A 20,000-nucleotide genomic window follows, 5' to 3' on the forward strand; every position below is an offset into this window, starting at 1 on the left:
TAGGTAACACACAGAAGAGGACGGCAAAGGTGTAATAAGCAAAATCAGTCGTTTGGGAAGAGGTGTTTTTAAGACAGCTTCCTTTGCCGATGAGTATACCGGCCTAAATGCTTTTGAAAATACAGAAACATGATGTAATTTTACGTGAAACACACATTTTCAGTCATAATCTTCTTAATGTGTCTCGACTCCAATATTCCTCACACCATTACCTGATTACATGGTGTGTAGAGATTTGTAAAAGGATTTTCTTTCATCATGTAATGCCACTGCGTAATACTGGAACGGCTTAGACAGGGCGGAGGGCGAGATTTAGGCAGCCCGGGATTTATAAAGTTCATGGAATTTGAATCTCGCAACATCAGCGTTTGGACACCTGAACATGGATTACCAATACTAAAGAAAAAAAAAATGAAAATGTGATGAGAACTGTAATTTAATACAGCACAGAACAGGAAAGGCGCGAATGTGTGTTTTATCGGCCAGTGGTTTTCCTCTCTCTCTCTCTCTCTCTCTCTCTCTCTCTCTCTCTCTCTCTCTCTCTCTCTCAAAAGGTTATCATTTTCTCCAGCGGGTGAATCTGGGGGGAAGCTCATGTAGGATGACCGTGTTATTTAGTGCAAAAAGAAAAAAAAAAAGTGAATATTTTATTTTGTTGAGGGTGGTGTTATTAGAGCAAAAAACAGATGCACATTAACAAATAAAATTGCATATGTATTTTTTTTTATTATTTTCGTCATTTTTGTTGTTCCTGATTTGGCCTTGTACCTGGTTAATTTGTATTACTACTGCTACTACTACTACTACTACTGCTGCTACTACTACTACTACTACTACTACTACTGCTGCTACTACTACTACTACTATTGCTGCTACTACTACTACTACTATTGCTGCTACTGCTGCTACTACTACTACTACTACTGCTGCTACTACTACTACTACTACTGCTACTACTACTACTACTACTACTACTACTACTACTACTACTACTACTTTTAAACGATTCTTAGCTTAGAAAAGGCTTGGCGTATTGAAGGGGATAAACTAGTGGCATGTGATAACCAAATCTTATATAAATTGGTAAAACTGGGGATTAATGACATACCAGAGAGAGAGAGAGAGAGAGAGAGAGAGAGAGAGAGAGAGAGTTATGATCCTCACTACGCCTTCGTTTTTATAGCAGTTGTATGTTTAACTTCGCCTCATATTTTTCAGGTGAGTTTCTGCAGCCATCGTTTCTCTATGTCGGTGAGTACAATGTATGGGCTTGTGTTGGGGGTACGGTTGAGTATGGAAGTCAGCATTGAATGTACGGTTGTGGACGAAAGTTAGCACTGAAAGTATGGTTGAGGAAGAAAGTTAGCGCTGAATTTACGGTTGAGGAGGAAAGTTATCATACTCTTCCACTGGTTTTACTTCATACTTGGAGCGTATCGGTAACTCTCCCCACGGATTGTTAAAGTTAGAACACTATTTCATTTAAATTTTTCTCTCTAACGAATCAGTGAAGTTAGCGCAGCGGTACTATCCAGTCTGCTTGCTTCACGTTTGTGGCTTATTGGTAACTATCCTGCTGCATCAAAAAGTTTAGCATACTGTTCCCGATGCATTGTAAAAGTTAGCGTACTCGTTCAGCGTGTAGACGTCACACTTATGGCGCCATTGGTTACTTTCCTCCGTGACGCATCAGTAAAGTTTGCGTACTAGTCCATTGCCTTTACTTCACACTTTTGGCATGTCGGTAACTTTCCTTCCTGATGCATCATGAACGAGCATCATCTGTGGACAGAGAAACATATCACATCTCTCCCATATTTGTAAAAGCAGCCTGCAGATGAAAAGTAGAGGTAGGAGAGGTGAAATATTAGGCGAACCTTTAGTCCCTTAGTTTACACGTCTAGGAAATTGAAAAGATAAGTAAATAAATAAATAAATAAATATAACGTTCTCGAAGGCAGGACACAATTGGGATAGGAATGAGCCCAGTGAACTTTGTTACCTTGGCGTGGTTACCTCCTTCCGTTGCAAGTTGTATCCCAAAATGATTCTGCATTATCTCACGGACCTCATTCATCAGGGTCTTGCAACTCATAATACTGCTTCATCCATCCATCATCCAATCCTACATTGCCCCCACGAGGAGCGTAGGAGCCCTGGGCTAGGCAGTTGGTCTCGACATTTAAGATGAGAGTGATCAGCCTTACTCATCCCTGAGTGGCATTACATGAGCAATCAACCCCAACCATCCCTTGGATATAAACCTTCACCGGCTCAATCCGACTGGAGCGCAATAATTACCCACTAAACCACCAGGTGCCAAAATTTGGCCATATGGTTGCCACCCAGCGTAGTAAATGGTTTCCTGGTGTACAGGAAACCATTTGGCTTGTCACTCAGTGTAGAGTCACCCACAGGCAGAAGGAGAAGGAAATAATGAAGGAAAAAATCAGCATATTCAGAGGACCAAATGGTAGAGAGATGACATGGGGGTGATTTGTTTGTGACCACCCCTTACATGATTAAGGCGTCTGGTAATGGATATGTAGATAGAGAGATATAGATGGATAGACAGATAGATAGATAGATAGATGGATGGATAGATAGATGGATAGATAGATCGTGCACTGTCATTGGCGAGGGCATTTTACTGTTGTGAAAAAGACATCGTCCCACAGTTCACGCGAGCAATTATGAACTTAAATAAAACTATAAGAAGTTTCCTGAACATCGAGGATCTCATCTCTGAGTTTTATGGCCCGTATTCTGGCTGAGAACGGAAGCTCCCTAACACCTCTTCCCAGGCGATTTATTTTTGGATATGGCTGGTTAATATCCATACGGTATGTAAGTTATTTATGCGGAGTATGGCGATGTCTGAAGGATTTATATAATAGACTAGGACAGGAAGGCGTTAAATGCAGAGTAAACTATTAAGGAAAAGGTATTAGGGAACTTCCTTAACCGACGAGAATGGGGACGAAAAAGCCATTCAGTATTTGTCATCTATTTTAAGCCGATCAATAACAACGTCTCAAACACCACTGGAATGAGTGGAAGTTTGTCGATAGTCCAAGGTAACAGTGTGTCCTTCCTTCCATATTTCCCAGTCCTCACCAAACGACAGACATCATCCCTCTTTGTAATGCCCTTTTGTTGCAGGCTTCATACCCCCATCGGAGAGAGAGAGAGAGAGAGAGAGAGAGAGAGAGGAGTTACCACCTGTGATAGCTTTGTATAGACCATTATCCTTCCCAGTTGTTATAGTAGTTAATGTTAATAACCGAGGTAGGGTCAGTATCACGGTGCATTGTTTGTGGGATGGTTGGTGCAGAGGATAATAGCTGATTGTGATGCTCGTTTGTTTATAATTGCATACGTCTGACCCTAATGTTGTACAGAATTATGTTATGTATGGAAACCACCACATTAAGTTTTACATTTCCATTTTGGTAGACTACATAGAGTTTTAGGTAGCCGTGTTGCTCTCTCTCTCTCTCTCTCTCTCTCTCTCTCTCTCTCTCTCTCTCTCTCTCTCTCTCTCTCTCTAATGCAGGGAAGAAAGAAACAAAGGCCAGAAACCCTCTAGACTGTTCCCTCCAAGAAAAAATAAAAAACAAATAACCGAGAGTCAGATTCAAGATCCTTTCCTTTCAAGATGCCTGACACACTACATTTAAAAGACTATACAAGTTCATAGGCAGTAAGAAATACAGACGGAGGAAGACAGTTCCAGAGTTGACCTGTTTAATAATATACTGTACTTAGCTTTCTCCATCATTATGCTGGCAGTCACATTTGATATACCTGATCGTAAAGAACCATTTTTTTCCCCATTATTATTTTTTCTGATCATTATCACTCTGGTTAATGGGCAGTTGTTATGCGCATTTAGTATGTCTGTGCAAAATTATATATCGGTTATGAGATGGATTTGGTTAGTTCGAAAATACAAAAAAATAATGTTTACGTTGCATCTTTTTAACTAATGCCTAAAATAATGGCAGATTTGAATGGTGCGTGTTTATTATATATGTTTCCTGATAATTATGTTTCAGTTCTGTGTCGCATTTGGTATATATGTCTGAAATAGCCTCAAAACGTTTATTATATACGTTTCCATTCTGATTATTGGTACATTACAGTAATTGAGGTAAGACTTCCCCTGGTAGCTATATTCATTTTTACCATTGCAAGATATTAAGCATCGTTGCAAAAATATAAATGAAACATACGAGTACACTGACAGGTATTTCGTTAATTTGTAGCAGACACCTGGAAATTTGGAAAAGTTAGTGATATATTTAAAACTGCCATCAAATAAATGATTTTGTGATTATAAGGAAAAAATAATAAGTATGGTACTAATCTATGATGTATGATTCGAAGTGAGTGTTGCAAAGGTTGATAAAAATGCAGATTTACTTCCTCTCTCTCTCTCTCTCTCTCTCTCTCTCTCCCTAACACACACACACACACACACACACACACACACACACACACACACACACACACACACACACACACACACACACACACACACACACACACACACACACACACACACACACACACACAGAGGTTAAGTGAAGTGGATATAAATACAAACTTCTGCCGTGCTGTAGCTAGTCGGGTTGTTTACAGTGTGATGCAATGAAATGGCAGGAAAGGTGAGCCAGCAAGGTGAACACGGCAGGTTAATTAATGAGCTCAGTAAAGGTGTGCGGCGTGTATTTATAAAGGATATTAACTCACGCATGGTTGGGACAGTTCTAGTATTCATTTCCAGGTAAGAGAAGATGAGGATATTCAGGTAAGGTTGAAATTTGGTGATGAGTATGTTCATACCTCACTCTTAACACTCTCATGCTCAGGAAAACTCTGGGATTGCCTTTTTGCTGGCCTCATAGGATTTAATTCAACTGAGAGTGCGTCATAGGACCCTGAGAGTGTGCCGTGAGTTTGTTATAGGGGGCTGAGAGTGTGCTGTGAGTTTGTTATAGGGGGCTGAGAGTGTGCCGTGAGTGTGTTATAGGGGGTTGAGAGTGTGCCGTGAGTGTGTTATAGGGGGTTGAGAGTGTGCTGTGAGTGTGTTATAGGGACTGAGAGTGTTAACCCTTTCAGTACATGAGCACTTTTTTTATTCATGTCCTCTGCGAACGCCTTTATTCAGCATGGAGAGACTTTAGACGCCTGGCCTTTGGTTCCTTCTTCCTTAAAAAAATATAAAATAAAACGTGAACAACAGCTTCTCTACATTGTGTGCTATCCATCATCTGTCTGTCTTTCTGTCTATCTATCTATCTATCTATCTATCTGTCTATCTGTTTCTGTCTGTCTGGCTGTCTGTGTCTCTCTCCATCCATTGCCAGACACCTTAATCCTGCAAGAGGTGGCCGCAAACAAGATAATCTCTGCGGCACTCTATATCCTGCCATTTTTTTTTCGCCCTCCCTCCAACTCCCCCTCCCCCTCTCACATGTATCTCTCCGCCTCATCCCTCCACCTCACAGACCCCTCTCTCATATATCTCTCCACTCCATCCCTCCACCTGATAGCCCCCTCTCTCATATATCTCTCCACTTCATCCCTCCATCTCACACTCCCCACTCACATAAATATCACCCCACTTCATCCCTCCACCTCACAGGCCCTTCTCACATATATCTCTCCGCTCTGTCCCTGCACCTCAACCTTGATGTCCCCCTTCCGTCTCTCACCCTTCACCTCACTGACTCACTCTTCTAGTCATTCTCTCATTTTCCATCCTCTCCACATGACCAAACCATCTCAAAGTATTTCTCTTAAAACTTTCAGTCCCATCCATACCAACACCCCAACGCTCCACAACTTCCTCATTTGTTCGTCTGTCTCTCCACGTAACTCCACACGCTCCATTCATATAACTCATTTCCAGCGCTCTCCTAACTTGCAAAAAATAGTTGAGTAGCGACAAGAATAGAATAAAATTGACGTGCTGGGACTGAAGGGGTATGGAATTCACAGGATAAGCGTATTTCCTCAGCTGATTTGCTCCGTTGACTGATTTTATTGGTTTATTCATTCGACTCCCAAATGACTTTATGAAACTAGGATGGACCTCTGGCAGTGAAGGAGGAGTTAATGAATTGTTTATCTTTTTTTTTTTTTACAAGGGAGAAGGAACCAAAAGCCAGAAGCCCGCAAGATTGTTCCCTCTAAGAAAAAATAAAAGCAAAATAACAGCCAAGTTCAAGATCTAATCTCTCCTGTTCCAAAAGCCTATCAGTACGTGAATAAAATCATCTGGAGATAGAAAGAATACAGTAGAAAATACGTAGGAATATGGTAGAAAATAAATCACCTGTTTTCTGAAGACTGTCTCTAACCCATCCAACACGAAAAGTTTATCTAGAGACTTATATAAACGCCTAGAGACGGGTGGGGGCGAGGCGCAGGTTAGAGCTTGAATTCTTTATTTTTTCTACGGTTTCTATATAGACAGAGAGAGACACAGTTTAGAGCTTGATTTCTGTATTTTCTCTAACGTTTCGAGGTACACAGAACCCATATCATTGTCTGTGCAGCTGGAAACGTTAGAGAAAAAATAAAGAGTTCGATTTCTAACCAGTGTCTCTCTCTCACATAATATTTCCACTTTTCGTAATGGATATTCTACATATTAAGGTATACAACAGGTCCTTATTTTCCAGTATTAAAAAAATGTTATTCATCCTGCCAACATACAACTTTATTCAGCTTAGGACACGCCTCAAGTGGTGAGGGGCTGAAGGCAGTATCTAGCTCCTCGTATTCAGAAAGTCTCAGTAAAGCAGAGTAGAGTCATATGGTAGGAAAACATAACAGATTTCTAAATACGTCACGGAATTCAGAGGGTTAAGTAAGGGGCTCTGTGGTGTTCATGTGTTTATGTTGGGGAGCAGAAGGAGAATGCCTTGGGATGGTCTGGTAGAGAGAATGGCGAGTGAAACACTGACTAGGAGAGTATGAATGAGGTGTCGGAGGAAGGAGGAGGGGTAAATCGAGGATAAGATGGAGGGATGAGGTGAAGAGGTGTATGAGAGAATGGGTATGAGTTGTAGAAGGGGCAGCCTGATGGCAGAGGGCAGGGTGACATGGAGGCGATTCGTTTGTGGCCACCTGTTTCGGGATTAAGGCGCCCGGCCATAGATAAACAGAGGATTAGGAAAACATGTTAATATCACGCCATGTTTACGTGTCAACAAGGAACACACACACACAGTTTACCTCCAACAACCCAACTCATTCTTGTTACGGCTAAAATAATGCCATAAATACCTCGGATAAATGTTTGGTTCCCCTGGACTGTGTGTGTGTGTGTGTGTGTGTGTGTGTGTGTGTGTGTGTGTGTGTGTGTGTGTGTGTGTGTGTGTGTGTGTGTGTGTGTGTGTGTGTGTGTGTGTGTGAGAGAGAGAGAGAGAGAGAGAGAGAGAGAGAGAGAGAGAGTGATTAAAGTCGGAAAAAAAAAAAAAGCCACTCCGTTCTTGTAGGCATCCAAGTTAATGCTCTTTGCATTCCCTCGAACGTAAAATATAAATAATCAGGAAAAACGCGGGAGAAGAACATGCTGAATATTTGAAGCGGAATATTTGAGGTGGCATTCATGTAAGGGAAGGAAGGAGAAGACAGTGGAATACCAGTCCTCAGTAATGGCAACAAGAGGACGGATAAAAACGTAGCTCAGTTGATCATTAAGGTAAAATGTGACGGAATACCGGCAGTTCTTGGAAATCTTCTTGAGCTTAAGTTTGCTATGAGATTGTTTGTGCTTTTATTTTCATTCACTATGGCTGCGAGACGCTTGAAATCAAACTAATAATGCGCGCAAAAATACGATAAACTAAATTATTCCAAGCGAAGGTGCTACAGATATTATTTTTGTGGTCCCAGGTTCATCTAAATGTGAATCCGGTGGACTGCAGGCTCAAGTTGTCCATTAGCAGTCCTCCATCTTCCTTTGGGGATTAGGGAAGGAGCTAAAAGACATATGTATAACTGGTCTGGTTATGTCAGTGCCACCGCGTGAAGGCGTACCATTTCTGACACTAATTCAGAGATAAGATGAATTGATTAACATAAGAAATACATAAGACTACTCATAAATACAGGGTCTGGTTAGGCGTGGCATTGCAAACCATGGTCTGGCCTTGCAAACCATGGTCTGGCCTTGCAAACCATGGTCTGGCCTTGCAAACCATGGTCTGGCCTTGCAAACCATGGTCTGGCATTGCAAACCATGGTCTGCATTGCAAACCATGGTCTGGCATTGCAAACCATGGTCTGCATTTGCAAACCATGGTCTGGCATTGCAAACCATGGTCTGCATTTGCAAACCATGGTCTGGCATTGCAAACCATGGTCTGCATTTGCAAACCATGGTCTGGCATTGCAAACCATGGTCTGGCATTGCAAACCATGGTCTGCATTGCAAACCATGGTCTGGCATTGCAAACCATGGTATGCATTGCAAACCATGGTCTGCATTGCAAACCATGGTCTGGCATTGCAAACCATGGTCTGGCATTGCACACCATGGTCTGGCTAGGCGCGGCACTGCAAATTGTGTGGATGTTGTTGCCATTGTGTGCCAGAATATTTGTTTGATCATTAATTTGTTGACGTTGCTCTGTAGTGAAGATAATATTTCGCATTGTGCCCACCTTCATCGCCTCCCCCCCCCCCATTGCTGGATCTGCTGGGGGTGGAGGGGGAGGGGATGACATCATTAGGCGAATTGGAGGAAAAATATATATTCACGTGTTTAGACTGGAGTGTTGAGCCAGCTTAGTATGAGTGATGGAATTTCTCTCTCTCTCTCTCTCTCTCTCTCTCTCTCTCTCTCTCTCTCTCTCACCTCCGCCAAGGAAGTTGTATAAAATTATGTATTTACCTATGTTTGTCAGTCTGTCTGTTTGTCCAGACGATATTTCCAAAAGTTCTCAGTGAATTTCAATGAAATTTGTGGAAGGGTGGGCCATGGGCCAAGAAAAAGTTGATTAAATTTTGGAGCGGATCCGGATCCGGGTCCTGTGTATAATATCTCAGAAGTTCTCAGTGAATTTCAATTAAATTTTGTGGGAGTGGGCCATGGGTTGGGGAACAAATGATTACATTTTGGGGCGGACCCGGATACTAGGTATTCCACACAAGATCTCCACGGATCCAGGTCCGGATCCTTTTTTAATGGCAGTGGCATTGGCGGAGGTATGCGCTCTCTGAGTGCTTTCTAGTTGGATGTGTGTTTGTTCATGCATTTGTTATGTATACGTGGGTAAGTCAAAGTTTGCTCTCTCTCTCTCTCTCTCTCTCTCTCACACACACACACACACACACACACACACACACACACACACACACACAGATGTGTGTGTTTGTGCATGTTTTTGTTATATATACACGGATAAGTTAGAATTTACTTGTTAACTATTCCGTACGTACACACATAGATATTGTTTATGTATCCCCAGAATTTAGTCTCATCTCACTAATTTACCTACATTTTCATTCAGTCTACTATCAAAAATAATTTCGTTCCAACTACAGTCTCATTTACCCTTGCATGAGGCATTTTGCAGATCATGAGCACTGCATTTCATACACTATACACTTACATTACACCTAACACCCCCCCCCACAACAACACTCACACACACACACACACACACACACACACACACTTTGCACACTTCCTCCCCTCCTTCTTCATGCAACTCACTCTCACCCTCATTTCACATGCACCTCTTCCTCCCGCCCTTCTTCACACTCTCCCTCAGCTTGTTTCCCCCCTCCTCCTCCTCTCTCTCTCTCTCTCTCTCTCTCTCTCTCTCTCTCTCTCTCTCTCTCTCTCACCATCCTTCACCCTGGTTCTGGGACTATGCCACGCTGGGCTGTGTAATGGTGGTGTTGGTGTGTGATGTGTAGTGGTTTGTGGTGGTGATGCTATGATGATGATGATGACGGTGGTGGTGATGTGGTTATAATGGTGCCTAGTAGTAATGATGGTGATGTGTATGGTAGTGTATGGCTAGTGGAGATATCTGGAGATGGTGGTGATGGTTGGTGTGATGATGGTGGTAGTGGAGATGTGTAATGATGGATGTGTGATTTTGATGATGGTGATGACGGTAGTGTGGCGTGAGTCGAGTTGATGATGGTGTATGGTAGTGGTGTGTGGTGTGGTATGTGGTGGTGGTTGTGGTGGTGTGTCGCAACCTGAAAAGGAAAATCTCATCTTTCTACCCCATGCCTTATTACATTAGTTGTTTTGTGCAAGTATTATCGACAGAAGAACGAAATAACCTGCAGGAGATCAGGGCATAGAAAGCAAGATTTACCGTTTGGGAAAAATGTGTAATAGCTTGTCATTTCTATCCTAACAAAGATCCCTAACCTCTTTCAGTTCATTTGACGGCCAGAAGTAGTCAGACTGGAAGGTGATTTGACTAGTAACCAAGGAGACTCATTCCTGCCTCATAATAAAGGCTAACATAATTTCACGCAGCCGCAGTGTAGTATTTATAGTGTCGAATTAGCCAAGTACCGTCGAATGAAAAGAGATCAACGATAATAAAGTTCCTAACCTTAAGGGAACTCGACCTGACCCTCATCATTAGTGTCTCTTGTATTAGTGTTTGAGTTGTCTTGTTGCTCCAGTTCCGTCAGATGAACACAGACCAGCTAAAATAACCCTCCTAACTGCAACACGACCCCAACACCCTCTGCTCTTGGTATTCCGTCTCTTTGTCTCTTGATTATCCTCTTGTCACAGAAGAAAAGAATAGTGTTACCTGAAAGAAAATGCTGAATGATGTCGGGAGTGCGTTAATGGAGGGTCCCCAGAGAGAGAGAGAGAGAGAGAGAGAGAAAGTTGAATAGATTCTCAGACTACACAGGCCTCCTACTTGTTGGGAGTGTCATGAAAATTGCTGAGAGAGAGAGAGAGAGAGAGAGAGAGAGAGAGAGAGAGAGAGATCCAAGCTACACAGACCTCCCCTTGCACCCGTACTGTCACCCCCAGGAGTCCTGTCGCATCCCTCGCCTCTGCCTTCATTCTGTACCTTTTGCAAATCAGTCTGGTGAATCTACTAACGGAGTATTTCAATGGTCTCTCTACTAATGGACATAGGAGTTTTTCTAGCACTTTTCCATAGCATTTTACTCCATCATTTTACACATCAAAATATTCTGAGTGTTATCTGTACCATTGTATTTTTAATTGCGATAGAGCATTATAAATGATTCAATATTTAACCAGTAATGTCAATCACATACTCATCAACAGAAGCATGAGTCTCTATATCAGTAAACACATTCTGCAAACTATGTCCGTTTATAAGAGAAACCTTTACACATTTTTTTTTTTTTTTTTTTAGTGGGAGCTTGTCATGTCCATCTCCACGTGATTGAAGTTTACGTTAATTTGTCCGTTCGCCCTGAACTTTGTGACTTCCCCCCCGCGCCCCCGCGCCCCCCAAAAAAAGAAGGCACAGCATCATTCAGGAGTTAACCGGAGCGTGTAGAACCAAGCGCACTTAAATGAAGACCATTCTCTGTGAACAAGGCCGTCTGCTGGTAAAAAATCGTTCCATGACTTGATTACCTTTTCTTTGATGTAGGCGTTGGGTTATAATAGACAGGTAGATAGAAAGATAGATAGAGAGATAGATAGATAGATACTCTGGTGTTCCCTCCATCACCATAAATCAGTGTTCGGCCGGCAGACCATCTAACCTGGCCTGACTTAACCCGGCGTCCAGAAAGTGCTGAATATTGAGAGCCTCGGAGTTGGGTTGGCCGCTGGAATTCTGGCCCATCAGACCCAAATTGTGGCTGGGGTGTGGTGGGCAGCAGGGATTAGGGAGGAAACAGAGGAGAGGGGCAGAGTGGAGGAGTGGAAGGACAGAAGTGTGGAAAGGGAAGAGGAGGGAACAGAGGGGAGGAATAGAGTGAAAGAGTGGAAGTGGAAGAGGAGGGAGCAGAGTGGAGGAGGGCACAGTGGAGGAGTGGAAGGACAGAAGTGTGGAAGGGGAAGAGGAAGGAACAGAGAAGAGGAATAGTGTGAAAGAATGGAAGGGGAAGAGGGGGGAACAAAGGAGGGGAGCAGAGAGGAGTGGAAGGACGGAAGAGTGGAAAAGGAAGAAGAGGGAACAGACGAGAGGAGCAGAGTGAACGAATGGAAGGGGAGGAGGAGGGAACAGAGAGGAATAGAGTGAAAGAGTGGAAGGGGAAGAGGAGTGTCGGGGAGTAGCGTGGAGAAGGTTGAGGGGAAGAGGGAGAAACAGGAGTTGAAAGGAAAGCAAACAGCAACAAACTTAATGGTCCTTTCAAGGTTATTTGTTACAGTAAAGTTTGTGATTATGGCATGTAGGTCTGGGTTAAAGTTAAGAATGGTAAAATATGAAGGAGAGAAGAGTATCATGAAAGAAGGAGAGGAGTATACTAGAGGGGGGGAGATGGGCAGAGTGGAGGAAAGAGGAGGAGAAGGGCGTAGGATGGAGGAAGAAAGACAGAGAGAGGAGTAAAGTGGAGCAGGAGATAAGGGGAAAGGAGAAGAATGAAGGGGGAGGAGTAGAAAAGAGAAGATAAGAGGAAAGAGAAGAAGAAAGGAGGGGATGAGGGACGATGAGAGAAAACAAGGAGGAAGGAAGAGGATGAGAGAGGGTAAAAGGGATGAGGGAAGTGAGAAAGGAATCAGGGAGAGGCAAGCTTGGGGTCTGACAGGGGGAGCTTAGAGAGAGAGAACCAGGGCTTAAGGGAGGGCGTAGGGTATGGCAGGGTGAGTGATATGGTGGGGGTCTGTGGTGAGGTGAGTGGTGGTGTGGTGGGTTATGGCAGGGTGGGTGGTGTGAAGGGGGGAAAGGTGAGTAGTGTGGCTGGGGAAGACTTATAAACAAAATAATTCTTTGCATTCCTAAATTATTTTAATATCAGTCAGTAAGAGAGAGAGAGGGTGGGGGGGGGAGTGCGTGGTCTCAGATATTGGACTTTGTAGCTCCGTTGCTTTCTCTGAATTTCTCATTAAAGGGAGATTGGGAGGGGAGATTCGAGGTATGATTCTGGGTATAAAGGGAGAGAGAGAGAGAGAGAGAGAGAGAGAGAGAGAGAGAGAGAAGTGGAGCGCTGGAGATAATAGGATTGGTGCAGAGAGTGAGGAAAGCACGAAGGATGGATAGTATGCTGAGAAAAGTATTGGCTGAGAGAGAGAGAGAGAGAGAGAGAGAGAGAGAAGACAGGAGGAAATGTAGGGAAGTTCTGGAATGCTTGAGGCTGGAGAGTATGGGTAGGGAATGAAGCTAGAAGACCAAAAATAATATATGTTTTTTTTTTTATTAACCTTTGATATTGGAGGACTGAAATTGAGAATGTGGGGATGGAAAGTAAAAAAAAAATGAAGTACGAAAATGAAAATGATGAGAAATGAGCAAGAGATTATTGGAAAGGATGGGGAACTGAAATAGATATTGGATGGATGGAGGGACAAGTATTGAGGCCAGACCAGATATTTCATTAGAGCCGTGTACAGTGGCAGGTAGGTCATGAGGGAAGAAGTTGACCTGGAAGAAAAGTTACCCAGATGTGTACTTATTAGTCTGTTGTGACCTTTTTATCCTGGGCCATATTGTAACTGACACAGGAGGTTTCGTAGCACGTCATCCTAAGCGATTTATTTTTCACTTTAGACTCTGGTTTCTTCTTGTTTGTTAGCGATGTAAACTGTCGATCCTCAGACGATTGAAAGAGCCTTCAAAGGGATGTTAACGGGCATTATGTAGAATAAATCGGGTAGGGATAGGTGTTACGAACCCTCCTGTACCACCTAAAATACGACCCAGCTACAATACATCTCCTTCAGTTTTATTTTTATTTTTTGTATTATTTATTTATTCTTTTTTTTTTTTTTTGCTCGTACTGTAAGCTTCAGGTTATGGAAAAATAAATTAGGCTTTATAGGTATGCCAGAAAAGTTACATGGGTTGTCAGAGACTTTCGAAAGCTGAACACTTTATCACATGCGTCAGCTTTGGCCTCCAGGATATGAGAGAAGAAAATGACGCAGAAAAATGTGAAAGAAATCAACGTTACACAGATATCAGGATGTCATAGAGCAACGTTACACAGATATCAGGATGTCAGATAGCAACGTTACACAGATATCAGGAAGTCAGCAACGTTACACAGATATCAGGAAGTCAGCAACGTTACACAGATATCAGGAAGTCAGCAACGTTACACAGATATCAGGAAGTCAGCAACGTTACACAGATATCAGGAAGTCAGCAACGTTACACAGATATCAGGAAGTCAGATAGTAACGTTACACAGATATCAGGAAGTCAGAGAGCACCGTTACACAGATATCAGGAAGTCAAAAGCAACGTTACACCGATATCAGGAAGTCAGATAGCAACGTTACACAGATATCAGGAAGTCAGCAACGTTACACAGATATCAGGAAGTTATATAAGTTGAAGATGTTATTAGAAAGATAAGCTTTGGCCTTCAAGCTGTGAGAAAGGAAGCTGACCAAAGAAGCTGTCTTGAATCAGCAACTCTCACCTTTCAAGAAGTTATAACAGACATCTATTGTGAACTTGAGGGTGTAAAGTTCCTCTCTCTCTCTCTCTCTCTCTCTCTCTCTCGTCCCTGTATATCCAGACGTTTCAGTCCCAGAAGGGGTGTCCACAATCAAATCGCCTTCATGTCACCATCTAGCTGCCCTCTCTCCAACTCACTCCTCCCTTCCCGTCTCCCTGTGCACCTCTCCACCCCATCCCTCCATCTCATCCCAAAATCCTGACTTTGACCACCCAGGCCTCGTTGAATACAAATTGCCTGCGGTGTCGGCATATGTGTGTGTGTGTGTGTGTGTGTGTGTGTATGGTGGGAGGGGGGTAGGGAGATCAGAAAGGTAAGAAAGTCCTTAACAACGTGGATGCAACAGTAATAACAACAACAGCTACAACAACATCTGGATTTAACAACAGTAACAAGAACAACAACAATCAGTGAACTCCAAAACATAGTTACCATGAAGGCGAGGAAAGAAAGATGAGGACAAAGGATTTTTTCTTTTCATTCTTTCTTTCTTTCTTTTTTTTCTTTTTTTTTTAAAGATGGGTTAAGTCTGGTGCTAATACTGAAGGCCGTATTTTAAGTGGTTTTGGGCTTCGTAGCACCTTTTCCTTTGCGATTTAATCAACACATTACACCTCAGTACTTTCATTTTTGTAACTGATGCAAACTGTGTCGATATTAAAACGATATAAATAACGTGGAAGAGAGCTAAGGTGCAATTGGCAAAATAAGTTGCTTCATAAGAGGTGCTACGAAATCCCATGCCACTTAGAACACAGATCTGCCTTCAGGAAAACTTGACATGTAGATATTTTATAAGCGGATTTCATAGTCACTGTTTTTTGTTTGTATGCTTGTGAACTAACCCTTACTTCCTGCTTTGTTATCCTTGTCTTTAACTTACAGAACCTTAGTCATAATCTCCTCTACACCAAACACCCTCGAAATGATCAGGATGTCTGTTGCTGTGTGCTTTCCATTGTACTCCGCACTGCCATATTTTCGCCTCTATATTCACCTTTATCGGCGTTTTTAATAAGGGTGGAGGCGATGAACACAAACATTACAGGAATGATAACTAAATCGCGACTGTGATATAATCCTCCACAATTCTCTTTTTACTCTAACTTGGCCTAAAATTCCCATCACTCCACCCTGAACTCTGAGCTGTAACAATAGATTTGCACTAGAATATGATGCGAGTCACAAAGAACTGCTGTGGATAGGATGGGAGCCGTGGTATTGGCTTTTTCTGCCACTGGGCCACGCGAAGTAAGAGCAAAAGGACGACAATATGGGCCAAGTTAAAGTAAAAAGAGTATAGTCAGAAGGTATACCGTAGTACGGTACATATCATAGGCAAAAATACACAAGTAAGTTTAGATCGAATTCAGATAAAATCCCCCAGCCTGTAAATAAATCCCCTAGCCTGTAAAAAAAAATCCCCTAGCCTGTAAAAAAAATCCCCAGCCTGTAAAAAAATTCCTAGCCTATAAAAAAATCCCCCAGCCTGTACACAAATCCCCCAGCCTGGACTCAAATCCCCCAGCCTGTAATAAAAATTCCCGCAGCCTGTAAAAAAATTTCCCCAGCCCGTTGAAAAAAAAAAAAAAAATCCTCCAGCCAGTGCCAATAATTCCCCGCCTAGTCCTGGTCCTGGTCGGGGCCAGATATGAGCCAATCTGGAAGACAGATGACAGAATGGCCATCGGGGGGCCGAGAGTCGACCCATCATGTGTGTGTGTGTGTGTGTGTGTGTGTGTGTGTGTGAGAGAGAGAGAGAGAGAGAGAGAGAGAGAGAGGTGGAGGGACGTGGATGGAGGGTTAGTGGAAACACGGAGTGGGAGAAGGAAGGAAAGCCACGGTATGGTTGTGGTAGGGGAGGGAGGATCGAAAGAAGCCTGGGGTTGGAGAAGAGAATGGAAGTGGTCGTTATGAAGTGTTCTGCTTTCCCAGCCTTTCTGTGACTCCCGTGAGATGGTACGCTGTCAATCACCTTGCAAAGAAAATTACCGATAAGTAGTAGTTAAAAGCCAGTAAATCGAATGCAGAGATTATTGTAATACGACGAAGTAAAAATTCACACGAATGCTACAGAATGACGAGTTACACACACACACACACACACACACACACACACACACACACACAGTAGCCATAGTTTGCACCGCCATTTCACCATACCTTCAGAATAACAACAGAACTGTGTAATTAATCTGTGCTCGGTCACAGTACATCAGTATTAGAGGGGAGTAAAGTTTTGTGATATTAATGACGTGAGTGATCTGACTCTCTCTCTCTCTCTCTCTCTCTCTCTCAGCAAATGGCAATGATGATGCAACCCTCCTTTCATTTGTGCTAAGAATACAGACACAGACACAAGTATCTTCCCAGAGTTTGACGAATACTTAGCGGAAAAATCGAACCATCTGAAATACACACTTGTTGAGATAGGATTTCCATTGCATATTGCTGTTTGTCATTTTTCTTCAGATGGAAATGGAAAGACAGCTGTTCCCTCATTGCACAGCTGTTGTACAAATGAAAGCAGGATGGCTATAGGTCTTTCACTCTAACTTGGCTCATTTTTTTATCCCCTCTTTTGCAGCTTGTTTATGTAGGTCAGTGAAAGGAAAAGACTAAGGCTTTACATCCCTTCAATAGCACTTCTTCGTGACCAGCGCTTTGATCTTGGGTTAATCTTCGTTTTTAACTCGGCATTGTGTTCTGCCCTCCGTGTTTCTCATTCCGCCCCGAGAGTATCCTTTCTCATATTGTTTTATTGTACTCCATCTTACCCCTTCCTTTCTCCTTCTTTACTCTCTCTTCTCCTTCCTCGCCTCTACCTCTACCTTCCACTTCTCTCTCTCCTCCCTCCCCTCTCTTTTCTTACCTTTTCTCCTCCCCCCACCTCTCTGCCAATTCCTTCTACTTCTCACTCAGTTTCCTCCCTCCTCTCTCTTTTCTTACTCTTTCTTCTCCTTCCCTCCACCTCTCTACCCCTTCCTTCCATTTCTCACTCTCTTTCCTCTCTTCCCTCTCATTTCTTACCTTCTCTCTTCCTTCCCTCCACCTCCCTGCCCATTTCTTCTATTCTCTTTCTTTCTCCCATCATCTTACCTATAGGCACATGGTTTCAGCGGCAGTGTTCTCGGGTGGGTAGAAGATTGGCTCACCGGACGAAAGCAGAGAGTTGTAATAAATGGAAAAGAGTCAGACTGGATAAATGTTACAAGTGCAGTGCCGCAGGGTTCAGTGTTAGGTCCTATTCTTTTCTTAATATATGTAAATGATATTGACGAAGGATTGTGTTGTAAGAATTCAAAATTTGCTGATGATATTAAAATAGGTAACAGAGCAGATACAGCACTGCAAAGACAGGCAATTCAGAGAGATCTTGATCAACTGTTTAACTGGGCCCAAGTCTGGCAAATGGATTTCAATATTAATAAATACAAAATGCTAAACATTCGCAGTAAAAATGTACGAGCAAGTTATAGCATGAATAATGTTCAACTTGATAGGGTAAACCATGAAAAAGACTTAGGAGATATAATAACAAACGATTTGAAACCAAACCAACAATGTACCAAAGCTGTGAAAAAAAACAATATATTGATTGGATTCATAGGCAGAGCATTTGAATATAAATCCGATAATATCGTCCTCACTTTGTATAATTCCTTAGTACGCCCTCACTTGGAGTATTGCCTTCAGTTTTGGTTTCCGTATTATAAAAAGGATATGGAAAGTATGAAAGAGTGCAGCGAAGGATGACAAAGATGATACCTAGATTGAGAAATAAACCATACGAGGAACGTTTGGAAGCCCTGAATCTCTTTACCCTAACAAAACGGAGGATGCGAGGAGATTTAATTCAAGTATTCAAGATATTCAAAGGACATGATAACATGGCTGTCGATAAATACTTCACAGTTGATCGCTCGAATTACACTAGAGGCAATGGGCATAATATAATTGGCAAACGATTCCAGTCGCATGAAGATAAGCATTTCTTCTTCAATAGAGTTGTAAATATATGGAATAAACTGCCCTCCAACGTAATAGATTGTAATACAGTACAAACCTTTAAAGGTCGCCTGGACAAGTATTTGGCATCCAACCCACAGCTTAATATGTTTACTCCTGAATAAAACACTTGTATATGTATAATTTTCTATTTTATTTTATTTTAGTTTAGTTTTTTAGAGCCTTGATCAATTAATTAAATGCAAATATAGTATATGCACAGGATAGGATGTGCACAGATAGCCCTGAGTTAACGGTCACTACTCATACTTTCGACCTGTGATGGGCTGTGGATCACTGAGGGTCCCTGTTAGTTAAGTGGCCACCATCGGGATTTTTTTTAATGTACCAGGGGTCACTGCTTCAGGAGGTGACGTGTTTGCTTGTCCCGCATGGGAAAGTTCCTAGTCTCAGTGGAATGAATGGAGCTGGGGCCTGATTGACTGCTGCCTACCGTAATAGCCCCAGGCAAGGCTGCCGCACCGCCCCTGAATATCCACACTGTGCACTGTGCAAATTCCACACTGTGTCCGCAGACACCCCGTCAACTTAACGTACCCGTACAAAGCCACATGCATTAGTTATTTATTTATTCGATTATTCATTGTACTTTAATACTTTCTCTTTCAGGTTATTCATACTGGTAGCTTATAGATAATGTATTATAGAATGTAGTTTTTTTCAGTCTTTCCGGTGAAATTTCCATGTCAGTTTTTCCATGCTGCATGGTGGTTTTTCTCACTTTTTCTTGCCAGTTTTAACTGGAGGGTTTGGAGGCAGGGGTAGCCTTCTTGCTCTACTATCCTTATCCTTCAGCATATAGAGTCAGATCTTGTAGTCATAGTCTACTCTGTAACAGACAGCCTCGAGAGGACCATAAGGTCTGTTGCTGTTTGGTTTCCTTTGTACTACTCCTTTGTACTCCTTCGTCCTCTCCTCCCTGTGCCTATTGACCTCCCTGTTTATTCCTACTAATCACCCTCCCTCCCTCCCTCTCTCTCTCTCTCTCTCTCTCTCTCTCTCTCTCACACACACACACACAAAACCCTCCTACTCACTCCTGGCGGCCCCATCCACCGTGATTGAGGGTTGCTGAAGCGAGGAATGTGTCCCATCACCATTCCTTCCCTGAATTGCTTTACATATTCCGTATAGAAATTCCTTCAACCTTTTTATTATTATGGTGAATGGAATATATGCGGTCAGGGTTTTCTTAGCCCTTTTACTACCATGATATTATTATTATTATTATTATTATTATTATTATTATTATGATTATTATTATTACCATTATTTTTGTTGTTGCTATTATTATTATTATTATTATTATCATTGATTTCTACTTGTTATCGTAGGTGGAGAGCTTCGTTCCGTCA

The sequence above is a fragment of the Coenobita brevimanus genome, chromosome 74 (genome assembly GCF_032717465.1).
Source record: "Coenobita brevimanus isolate Jiangsu-jjx chromosome 74, ASM3271746v2, whole genome shotgun sequence".
In the NCBI taxonomy this organism is placed as follows: Eukaryota; Metazoa; Arthropoda; class Malacostraca; order Decapoda; family Coenobitidae; genus Coenobita; species Coenobita brevimanus.